Source organism: Dendropsophus ebraccatus, chromosome 1, assembly GCF_027789765.1.
Source record: "Dendropsophus ebraccatus isolate aDenEbr1 chromosome 1, aDenEbr1.pat, whole genome shotgun sequence".
NCBI lineage: Eukaryota > Metazoa > Chordata > Amphibia > Anura > Hylidae > Dendropsophus > Dendropsophus ebraccatus.
In genome coordinates, this window is record NC_091454.1 from 124,283,244 (window position 1) to 124,295,516 (window position 12,273).

Genomic DNA, 12,273 nt, shown 5'->3' on the forward strand with positions numbered 1-12,273 from the left:
CCGGCCGGGATCCCATACGGGGCCGCAAATAACTGACATGTCAGTTTTCTGCGGCCGGAGTTCAGTGAATTCCGGCTGCAGAAAGACCTGTCAGTTCACACAGTGAAGCGAGCGGCTCTGGCCGCTTGCTTCACTGTGCGCTATGGGAAGCTCTGGTGCGGGCGCGCGCTGATGCGCCCGCATCAGAGCTCTGCGGCCGGACGTATCATCTGGCCACAATGATCCAGGCACAGACCGGCCGTTCCGTGACCCCGGCCGGGTCACGGAACGGCCGGTCTGATACGTTGTGTGAACATAGCCTTAAACAGTATTTCAACCACTAAAGGAAAATAAAATGTGAATGTACAAATACTTAATCTAACCATGCATTTAAACTCCCTGATTAAAAAGTAAATAATAATAATAATAATAATAATGCTTGAAAGATACGGGTCTCAACTCTGGGTGTTGCACCTAACCCTGTCTAGCCTAGCTTTAGTGGTCCGGGGGACCAGGATTCTTAAAAACAGCCAAATGGTATGCTGTTTGCATAGCGCCTGTTTATTTATTTATTTGGAAATAGTGTAGAACAGCTTGCTTAAAAGGGAACTATCAGTAGGTAAGACAAATCCAACCTGCAGATATCTCCCTAGTGGCCACAGAGTGCTGGTCATGAAGGTATGTCTCTTATCTTTATCTTTAGTGCTGTTTTTGTGCTGCTAATCGTGCTTGTTAAGCCATTAAGAGCACTTGGGGCATGAATACCACTCCGGCCCCCTTTGAACACCAATCCCGCCAGCCTGCTTCATTGATAATCATTAGAGACGGAGGGTCAGCCCAGGGAAGATCATCGCATCCCTTGGTCCTGAATAGGTTAATTTCTGAAATAATACCTTCATACTACCAACTGATGAGATGCCCACTTTTCAGCATGACCCTCTTTGCCCAAACATGTATATTATGATTTAAAGGAGAAACTTTAATCCTATATTATTTTATCACAAAATCTCTTCTTCACATACAAAATTTTTTAGGCCAAGATGGTATAAAAGGATCAAAATGTTTTATTTCTCAAAAGTGGCAAGAAAGAGAAAAAGGGATGGTTCTAAAGGCGCTGGAGGCCAGCTGCAGTGTCTCTTATTAGAAGCGGGCTCATAACATCGGACAGATACCGGGAGTAAGATGAAAGTAACTTTATTTTCAGATGATGCTCTTCAAAGGTTGACAACCTTCTTCCTCAAATACTGAGATACTGAGCTCCTTTGGAACCATCACTTTTTCTCCTCTTTGGCAAGTTCTTCATCCAAATTTGATCCTGGACCCTTGATTCTGGGTTGCTGCCTCCAGTATAATTGATTATGCCAATATAGACATCATACCTGCCTGAAAGACTAACCCAGGTAAGCAGATCTGATCTCCCTCACCTGTTTATTCATCACCCTGATAGCAGCACATGCAGGCACCCTGCTCTTTTTTCTTGCTTCTATTTATTCTCTCTCATACTAAAATACAAGTAATCTCAGAGGATTAAGGTAAAGCTGCACATTTATGACAAGATGGCCACTTTCTATTGTGCTTTACCTTTTATATGTCTATCATTGATGATTTCTAGTTTCAAAGATAAATGTCACCTTAGTTAAGTACTTTTATTTTGTTAATTTCAATCTGAAATAACCTATTTCCATATCAAAGGCAATTTCTCCATCTGCACTGGCCTAGCTGTCTTAAACGACAATAAGACGTTTCATGTATTTTTGTCTCTGCCAAACATTTTATAATAAAAAGGGCAATACCAGAGGAAACTGGGATACAGCTGATTTTCCTCTTTTGAGTTTGCCCAATCCATAAAAAAGGGTTTCCATTACATTTTTTGCAAAGCAATAAAAACGGATTATATTTAACATTAAAAATTACGCTCTTATTAGAAAATACATGATTGACTATGTTACAGTTACACTAAGACCTGCACAACATTGCAGTGCACAATATATGAAGAAAGGTAATATGTTTTGTGATACAAGATGCTTGACTTGACTTGCACAGTCCTTTGTTCTAATATTGTCTTGCATGCTGACCCTTTTCATGACCTTGGATTTCATGCCATCTTATCTGCACATGTCACAAAGTGTTGCTGCCTTGTCATCAAGTATGTTTTACTTTCATCAATGTACTGTAGGCTCTACAGAGAACAAGAATACATCCCCAATACAGCATAGCTTGAGCATGTACTCGACTAGTTTTGATGTACGATTAAAGTTATAAAAATACTTGAAACACATGAACATTGCCAAGCACTTTTACAGTATGGCATAAGGATCCTATGTCGTATGGCCATATATGGATTAAAAGGTAATTGTCTATTATAATACCAAGTTTTAGGCTAAAATTCCTATTTTGTGTATGTAGTTTGTTAGTCACTTTTGCTTGCTTTATTTCAGAAACAGCAGTACACTTGTGCTTAGTTTGTCTGTGCTTTTTCAGCTCAATTCGATTAAAGTGAATAAAGTTAAATTATAATACTACGCACAACCTGAAGACAAGGGTGGTACTGTTTTTGTAGTTAAGTAGCTGTGCTTTTTCTAACTCTCTAAAACCTTGTTAAATACTGAAACAAGCCTATTTAACCACTAGTGGTGCCTTTTCTACAAACTAATGGTGAACTTTGCCACTGAAGTCACTGAATACTTTAGAATCGCAAGAAACTAACAATTATTTAATATTCAACATTGGCAATATGGCTCAGCTTAGCAGAAAATAAAGTTAAAACCATGTCATGCTGTGTTTCCACTAGCATCTTGTCTTCTGTTACTGACTCAGCCATAAACCACAGTAATAGATTTATAATCCTGCGGGATCCTATTGACTAATTATCCATCCATCCATTCCCAGTACTATTGACAGCAAGCTTAGCTAATCACACTGCTTTATTCATACTGTAGAGATGTAGCCAATAGTTTTGGCTAATGCGTCACAAAACATGATACACTTTTAGCTTAACATTTTTTGATGGAAGTAGGAACACCTATTTTTGACAGGACTGTTTGCTCTTTTGTGATGCTCTTCACTATTAGCATAGGACACAATACCAATAGAAGGGCCGAGTCTTTAGTATGCTAAAGTCAAGCCTGGCGGAATCGCCAAGGTAGGCAAAGAGCACCAGCTCAACAAGTTTTCAAACAGTAAGTCAGTTATACATAAAGCATCCTCTGCTTCTCATTGGTTCGACAGACTCAAAAAGCATTGCTGGCTTTGACCAAGTAAGCAGTTTCTCTGGGAAAGACATGGTGCACATGGTCTAGTAAAGCTACTGACATTACACCATTGATGCATACATCATAACTTACTTACTGTTTTACTGTTAAGTACATTGAGCAGGGAATCCTATCAGGTTTGACAGAAGTCCCTGCTCCACTTAAGATGTAGTGCTCTACACAAGTTATATATGTTGCCACAGAAATTATTGTGTAAGATGGGATGTATGTGTTTTATTGGTCAAAATAGTCAAAATAGGCTGTAGCCCGCCCACAAAATGGCTGAACATGTGTCTCTGTGCACCAGTACCCTAAAAGTATGAACTCTATGCAACTTTCTTTTCTCTTCTACTGGACTTGTGCATTAAAGGGGAGCTAACCCACTATTGCTCATGGGGCCCTGAGGAGAAGGGTATGTCTCTTACCTTCCTCTTAAGTGTCATTCGCTTGCTGTTAGTAGTGTAATCCTTGGACCAGAGCACCGCTAGGAGCACTGCCCTGCCCCAGAGCACTTATCCAACCCAAGCACTCCATTGATATCATTAGGAGTGGGCCAGCTCACGCAATGGGGACGGAGCAGTTCTCCGGATTGGGGATTACATTGCTAACAACATGGAAATGGTGCAGAGGAGGAAGGTAAGAGACATCTTCCTCCATGACACCCTGTGTGCAATAGGGGGCTATAAGCAGGCAAGATATGTCTAGCCTGCAGATAGTTCCCCTTTAAAGATTGTATCTTCACACTGTTTGCAGAGTTTATATATACTTTATACATACTGCGCCTCTCACAAATGTTGCTCAATATTATATAATGTGAGTAAATATGATGGCTGAAGAAAACTAATGTCCTATGGCCCAAAGATGTTATATCCATGCAACGTTTGATAGTGGCTATGTATATGTAATCCCTGAAGTAACAGCATAACTTTAAGAAGAGCTCATCCAAAAAAATAAACTAAAATAGTATTATCGAGATTACCGTTTTTTCCGGCATATAAGGCGACTGGGCATATAAGAAGATCCCCAGCTTTTATGAAGATTAACAGAGGTTCGCCTTACATGCAACAAAATTTTAACCCCTTCCTGACTGCGCCCTGCTGCGGTCAGGCAAGGGTTAACTGCAGCTAAATTAAAAAAAAAACAGTTAACTCACCTGGGGCCCATTCCCACCATCCGCGCGTCCCCTGTCCCTTTCCCAGTGCAGGCAATGTGACTTACACTGCCTGCGCTGGAAATCCCGAAGCTCTCCCGGGCAGCCAAGCATCTCATCGGATGCCGGGAATGGGCCCCAGGTGATTTAACTGTTTGACGACCCCTGACTTCTAGGAAGATTTTTGGGGGTTAAAAAGACGTCTTATACACCGTAAAATACGGTATTTGTAGGATACTTGTTTCCATGCATTGAAGTTGTTCTTTATTTTAAAAAAATTTCCGAAGGGAACAGACTATACAGACAATAATTATTATGTTCTGTTACAACTCTACATATGTACTGCTGTACTTCTATATTCTTCCCATTCAAAATTTTGTACGTGCAAGCACAGTACAAAACTGCTGGTGTTGTTTTACAGCCAGAAGGAACAAACATTTAAAAAAGTAAAGAGCATCCTTCCTCTAGCATGTTGTTGTGTCTAGAATATGCTGTACACAAGATTGCAATGTACTTTTAAAAAGGCCATTAAAAGTCCTATTCCTGGGCATATTGTAGTCGCATACTGAAGACAATGACTACAAGGCAATTTGTCAGGCGACAAAGATCTGTCAGATACAACACAGCAATACAATACTGGCTGCATCCTTTCAGCAGTAATTGGGTGAGTGTCAAACCATTTAGTCTTGGCCCACCTTACACAATACCAAACTGCTAAGATGTTCCTAAAAAGTATCTAAAAAGTAGAAAATTATCAAAATACTCAGCAGAGCAGAACATGACGTATAAAGCTGACACATACTGTAGGTATTAAACAAACATTTTCACGCCTTTATTTTTAGGCTATGTTCACACTACGCAAAATAACGGCTGTTGTCCGCGCCGCAAAACTACAGCCGTTGTTTTGAGGTTCCCTATACTGACTGCAATGCAATGTAACTACGGCCGTTGAATTCACACTACGTATCAGATAATGGCTGTTGTTTATACGGCCCTGTGAAAAATAAACATGTCAATTATTTCCTGCCGGTAATACTGCAACGACGGCCGTGGATTTCAATGCGGCCACAAACGTAAAATGTATATCTGCCGAATTAAAACTTGATTTTGATGTAAAAAAAATTCTGAGTGGCTTCTCGGGCTGGGCGCAGTATTTAAAGTAAACGACCTGTTTCATCCCATTTATAATCATGCTAGGAATCAAAATTAAACAACGGCCGTAGTTTCACAACTAGCCCGTACGATCGTAACTCTACGGCCGTAGTTTTGGTCGCAAAAGTCCGGCCGATGAAAACAACGGCCGTTATTTTACGTAGTGTGAACATAGCCTTTAACTGAAACATGAACATACACATACAATGGTCAAGAATGCATGTAAAATAAAAAATGCACTAAAGAAGGTACATGAAAAAAAAAGGGATGCTATAAGTTAAATCGGTTAGCTTCATGTTTCACCTGACTTAGGGACCAATGGGATTTCCACATAGATAAGACTTTCAACATGCCTCATGAAAATAGCCTCAAATGACAAATACCTAATGTAACAAATTTCTGTAAAGATCAGCTAGGCTATGAAAATACATTTACAATGCACATTCTAAATCTCTTACAGCCTCAGGGAACTATTCCGAAAATAAGTCTTTAGGAAGCAATTCATAAGGACATTAAAGCTTCAGCATTCACAAGTCTGATTTACAAAGCGTAATGTATTGTGGCCTAAATTAAGAACCTTAAGAGGAAAACAATATCTAAATCGATCAAAATTACATCTTTCTACAATTCATTCAATTAGCTTAAATTCTCTAAAGAGCAAATGACAGACCCTACAATAATATGTTGATGTCCAATCCAACAGCCACCCTTCCCTCTCCTTTGATATCTCCTAGCTCCTGTAACAGTGCTTGCATTTTAAGTCCAATATGGTTAGTATGACTACAAAAGTGTTTGGCCTAAAAAAATATACAGTATATTAGGAACTAGCTCTTAAAGGCTGTATTACAAGGGCTGACTCGTTTTGTAAAAGAGTGTCGATCTGGTAGATCAGCGCTCACTTGCTGAACCTATTTCACAGCTTGACAATCATGCAGCAAGGTCTGAACTAGGTCGTTTGTGTAGCCCTTTCCTTTAACATGCTATCGCTCACCCATCTCTTATTACACAGAGAGGTGTGCTTCAGACAGTGGATTACTTTTGCCAGGTTTAAAGAGCAATCAACAAACAAGTTAACCTTTTTTTTTTTTTTAATTCAAAAGTTTAACAAATACCTTTTGGATGTTTCAATCAGATGAAACAGCTATCTGGTTCATAGTGTGCTTCTGTTTAAATTACAAGAAACTGAGTTATAGAATTGCTACATGTCGTTAACTACTTTAAAGCTTTGGAAAATGAGCCGAGGTCAACAATATTTCATTGTGCCCAGAAGAGCCATAAACTGGTTTTAAATGAGATCTTCATTATTTTCCATGGGGTAAAAGTTGTTTGAGTAGCCATTTGTTTTCTATTAGTTGTCCCCTTCCACAGAGTCAAACAGCAAAAAAAAAAAAAAAAAAAAAAAATCCTAATAAGAACTAGAAATGTAGCATGAAACAATAATATATTCTTTATATTCTGTCATTATTTAAAACCATAATTAGGCCTTAGACATAATAAAAGATTAAAGTGCAATATATTTTTTCTATAATGAGAACAGAAGCTATTTCCAACACACTGTCATAAAACAGCCAGTCATGGTAGAGGGCTGGGGTTGCTGTGCACAGGGAAATAGCTTCTGTTCAATGATGTTCAGTAGCATTTGAACTGTTAATTCTTATGAAGTGTTAGGGCTGTGAAACTTAACAGTAAAAAATGAGCATGTGTTAGAATGTTTGTTGCTAAATGCAAAATTAAGTTCAATGAGGAGGTCTTATGCATGCATCATATTATTCCCTGATATCACTGAATTTTAAGTGTCTTGTAGCTCTGGAAATAGTAATCACAAGTTATTTTTATAATAATGCTAAAGATCACATATCTGATTGAGATAACAGCAAACTTCCTGCTCTCAATTGATAGAGAGAGATAGGGATCCTGTTAGTTGTGACTTCCCTTGCTTCTCATAATTAAAAATATTTACTTAGCTTTAAAGGAGAACTCTGGCCACCCTGGTACAGGCAGGGGGTAGGGGGAACATAATAATAATGCATACTTACCCATTCCCGTGTCCCCGCAGTGGCGCACCACTGATCTTGGCCCCTCGACAGCCTCCTCTAGCTTCCGCTCCTGCAATGTTACGGCCTGGGCTCAGGAATGCCTGCTTAGCTAGTCAGTGACTGAAGCAGAAAACTACTCCTGTCACTAACTGGCTGAGCAGGTACTTTCCCCTGGGTCATGACGTGGCTGAAAGACAGGAGGAATTTAAGTCTCACACCTGTCAGAGTGATAGTAACGAGGAGTTGTGAGGGTCATGGAGTCGGGTAAGTATACATACTTTATTATGTTTCCCAACCCCCTGCATGCATCAGATTTCCAGTTCTGACCTGAGGTTTTCTTTAAGATCCCCATACACCTTATATTTTTATCGGCCATACGTGATGCTCACAGTGGGTTCAACCATCGGTGTAAGGTTCATAGGGGACTCAAGACCAACCAATGACAGATTATGCTGGTGGAGATAGGGGTCAGTTGGTGATTTTCTATCTTTTTTTTTTCGTGGGGAGGTAAGCTGCAGCCAGAAAAATTAATCATCCCCTCCCCATAAAGAAGAGGAGCTCACCTGGCCATGCTGATTGTTCCTGTGTATGGGGAGGACGGAAGCCAGATATGATATCTGATGGCTGACGGCTGATCGATTTTTTTATCTGTCAGTTATTGAAGGTGTATGGCCACCTATAGACACTTGCTAGTTTGAACAAATTCAACATTTTTTTTGTCAGACTATAAACAAACTAATGCTTATAGGGATGCCACTAAAAATATACTTTTCAGCTTTATGGTATGCGGGAAACCTGGTAGACGCTTCCTGATACAGGTTTAGGAAACTCTATAGAATGGGACAAATAACATTCAAACTGTCTTCTCACCAAGATGGCACCTGCTGACAAAAACTATATGGATCATAGTCTATGGACCATAGAACTCTAACTAGAAGTAAGTTTAGGTTTTATATATAAATACATACTGTGCAGTGTGTGCTATGGGAGAGGTTGATATATCTTAGTTTTAAAGCTTTACATCACATTTAAAATAGGGTTACTCAAGCATTTTGCATTGCATTATGTTATTTATTCTACCTAGTACTATGTTGCATTTGTATTGACTTGTCTAGTAACTATTATAAACAAAATGTGAAAAACAAAGTTACAATAAATAGTTGCAAGTCAATGCAAATACTGAGGAAGCAGTCAGACTTGGTGCATTAAAACATTGAGTTAATAGACTATTTTACTCTATTAACTCTGCTACATCTGTATAAGTGAACTGGACTTGGCTGGAGTCCTGAAATTACTCATTTACTAGTTTAAACTAAAAAAAAAAAAAGTATCCAAAAATTGTCTGGTCCTGAAATGCAAGGATTAGAGATGTTTGGTTTGGTTTGCAGCATGTAGTATAATTTCCTATTCTATCAGCACCTAATGAATTTCCCATGGAAAGGAACAATAAAGTACAGTATACAGTATGTGTCTTTCTCCTTACTCCTAGTAATTAAGTAGCGTACTGATAAGAGAAGGTAGACAGTATATCAAACACAAAGGCAAGGCTTTCATTTTCTGTCCTTCCTTTCTTTTTCATCTCTCTAGCACAACATTAATTACAACACAGCTGTTTTTTAGGGCGTAATTCCAGTTTCCTTTCAATAGGATACAAGGCAGAGACTTTCTGACGTCTTGATTTAAGACACACATCTATCACAAAGCCACCAACACCCTTCCCCTCAACTCTGAGATAAATATGATTTACTCCACCCTCTGGGAACATTTGCATGTTTATTTTAGCCACAAACCTCATCTGGGACCAATTCTTAGACTAATCGGTGTCATTATCATTTTTAGATAACAATGGACCTAATGTGCCAAAGATCCACTTCTCAGGTTTTAAATGTTGAGTACTGGAAAATTCTAAATCTTAAATAAATATTTTGGCTTGAGTTTTGTTTGATGTGTAAGTCTATTGTTTCTTAAAATTAAACGATATCAAAGAGATAAGAGAGGTTATCGGTCCAAAAGTACTATGCAACATCTTTTTCTTTGCAATGAATCAAAGTTAATAGATGTAATTATTTAATAGAGAAGCAATTAGAGAAATGAAGGTTGCGCTGTGATAGGTTGCTATGGGCCACAAAGAAAGTTTTGCCAATATTTGTAATCCTATATGTGTATATGACGCACACTTTCAGCGCTACCCTGTATGGTTTTGTTCACACTTACTATTTGCTATAGTGTAGGAGCTGCGTATCAGTAAAGTTGTAACCTGCTAACAACCTCAGTGTGTAAAAGGTCCTATGTTAATTTGTATCTGATCGCGCTCCTCAGTTGTATCGCTATATCCACATTGGTAGTAAAGCAATCTTAGATGACACCAAGTTGATATATGCCTATACAAATTCACTCAGAGCACTCTGGTAATTAGCTGCACCAGCTGTAAACTGGAGTGTGTTGATGGCAACAGTTAATCTCAATATGTCCTGTTCACATTTACTCACCGGCGTCCTGCAGCTTTAAAACTTTTGTTCCGATGTGCTGTAAGTGTAGGTTCACTCAGAGCACTCTGGTAATTAGCTGCACCACCTGTAAACTGCAGCGTGTTAATGGCAACAGTTGATCACAATATGGCCTGTTCACATTCACTCACGGGCGTCCTGCAGCTTTAAAACTTTTGTTCCAATGTACCATATATGTAGGTTTTTAATATGTAGAAAGGATGTGGATCCAGAGTAGTTCGTACACACAGAGAGGGCGCCCCGGCCTGCGGCGTTACTCACTGTCAGTACACTGTTTTCAGGGGAAAAAATCCTTCAAAGTCTCGTGTGACGTCACACTATCTACAGAGTCCCTCTGTAGATAGTGTGACATCACACAGGACTTTGAAGGATTTTTTTCACCGAAAACAGTGTACTGACAGTGAGTAATGCTGCCGGCCGGGGCGCCCTCTCTGTGTGTACGAACTACTCTGGATCTACATCCTTTCTACATACCAAAAACCTACATATATGGTACATTGGAACAAAAGTTTTAAAGCTGCAGGACGCCGGTGAGTAAATGTGAACAGGCCATATTGTGATCAACTGTTGCCATTAACACGCTGCAGTTTACAGGTGGTGCAGCTAATTAAGAGAGTGCTCTGAGTGAATGTGTATAGGAATATATCAACTTGGTGTCATCTAAGATCGCTTCACTACCAATGTGAATATAGCGATAAAACTTAGGAGCACGATCAGATACAAATTAACATAGAATATTTGTAATCCAATTTTAATCTCCGCCCCAGAAAGCCCTTACTTTTACTAAATATTTCTATCATATTATTTCAGAATATAGTGTGAGGATACCTGCTTAGTGCTTTAAAAAGTACAAAAATAGAGGGAAAAACTTTAAAGAAGATATTGCTTAGGCTATGTTCCCACTATGTATAGATAAACGCAAACAATGACTGTTGTTGTAAATCCACAGCCATAATAAATGTTCATGATCGCTAATTCTGGATTATGATCGCTAATTCTGTTTTCTGCAGCCTCTATTTATTGAATAGCGGCTGCGGCTGAAGAGAAACTGTCAGTTCGCACGCTCCATTATGTGCATCAGTGAATTGGGATGTGGACACACAAGGGTACACCCACATCTGAATTAAGCAGAAAAGAAGATCATCCAGCCGGTAAGGGGCAGCCTGGAGACAGTGGATGAAGGGTGGGGCAGACGCAGCGTGACAGACCCGCCTCTGTGACACTGTAGTCTTGGATGGATCGTTTTTACAAACACACTTGATCACAGAGCAGCGGTAAAAGTGCCTATGGATGCTATGGAAACTGGCAGCATATATCTACAGTATACATATGCATGCTGCCAGTTTACTTTTAACTAGAATAAAATTATATATATATATTTTTTTTAAATTGAGCAGCCTGATTTGATAATTGTCAGGTTTGTCTTGAAAGATGTTTTCATGTATTTTGTTGTAAAAATTCTAAGGCATGGCCAGTAATACTGCTAATTTGTTTTCATGACTAGACTGATATAAATTACAGCAAAAGTAAATAATTTGCAGCTCTTTGCTGTGCCATTTTATTGGGAGTGCTGGCATGAAGCATTTGATGTTCATTTATTAAATTACCAATTAATGGTTTCCAACAGTAGGAATTCCTTTAATTCTTTCAATACGGCCAAAAGAATGTTTTATAATTGAGTAGATGCCAGGCTTCTCCTTGCCTAGAATTTGTTCATTGAAATAAATTATGGGCTTTCCTTCATTTCACAAACAAATTATACTAAAAATATGTAATGTAATACGATTTCTGTTCCTTGCTACAATTGTATTATAAAATACAACAAAGCTTTATATGTTAGGATTTATTTCACCTTTAAATACCAATGGGTTTTATAGAGACAGTTTAATATGTCTGGAATGCCTGGAATCTTAGTTAAAAAAGCAGAAATACAGAAAGAAGTGTATGGCTATATGGCATTATGTACTTATCACTTTAATTTTTCGTTGCCAAATGTAGAATATTTACATTTTATACAAGGTATCTGGTTTGTTATAATAATAAAAAGAAATGAATTGGATCTGACAACTATATATAAGGTACAGGGAGCCTCCTGTACCCTGACAACAGTTGAAGGAAGATGCACAATGCAGTCTGCAGAATTTCTGCGCCAGAATCTACAGTACAAAGTATGCACAAAACTGTTGCAGAGGATTTTC

At 38.7% G+C, this 12,273-nt stretch overlaps 1 protein-coding gene across 1 annotated transcript in view; it reads right to left on the minus strand.

The window, feature by feature from the left end:
• The window catches only part of SEMA3A (semaphorin 3A), a 200,898-nt gene that overhangs the window by 145,787 nt on the left and 42,838 nt on the right, over positions 1-12,273 (minus strand). The gene's annotated exons all lie outside the window — the stretch shown is intronic.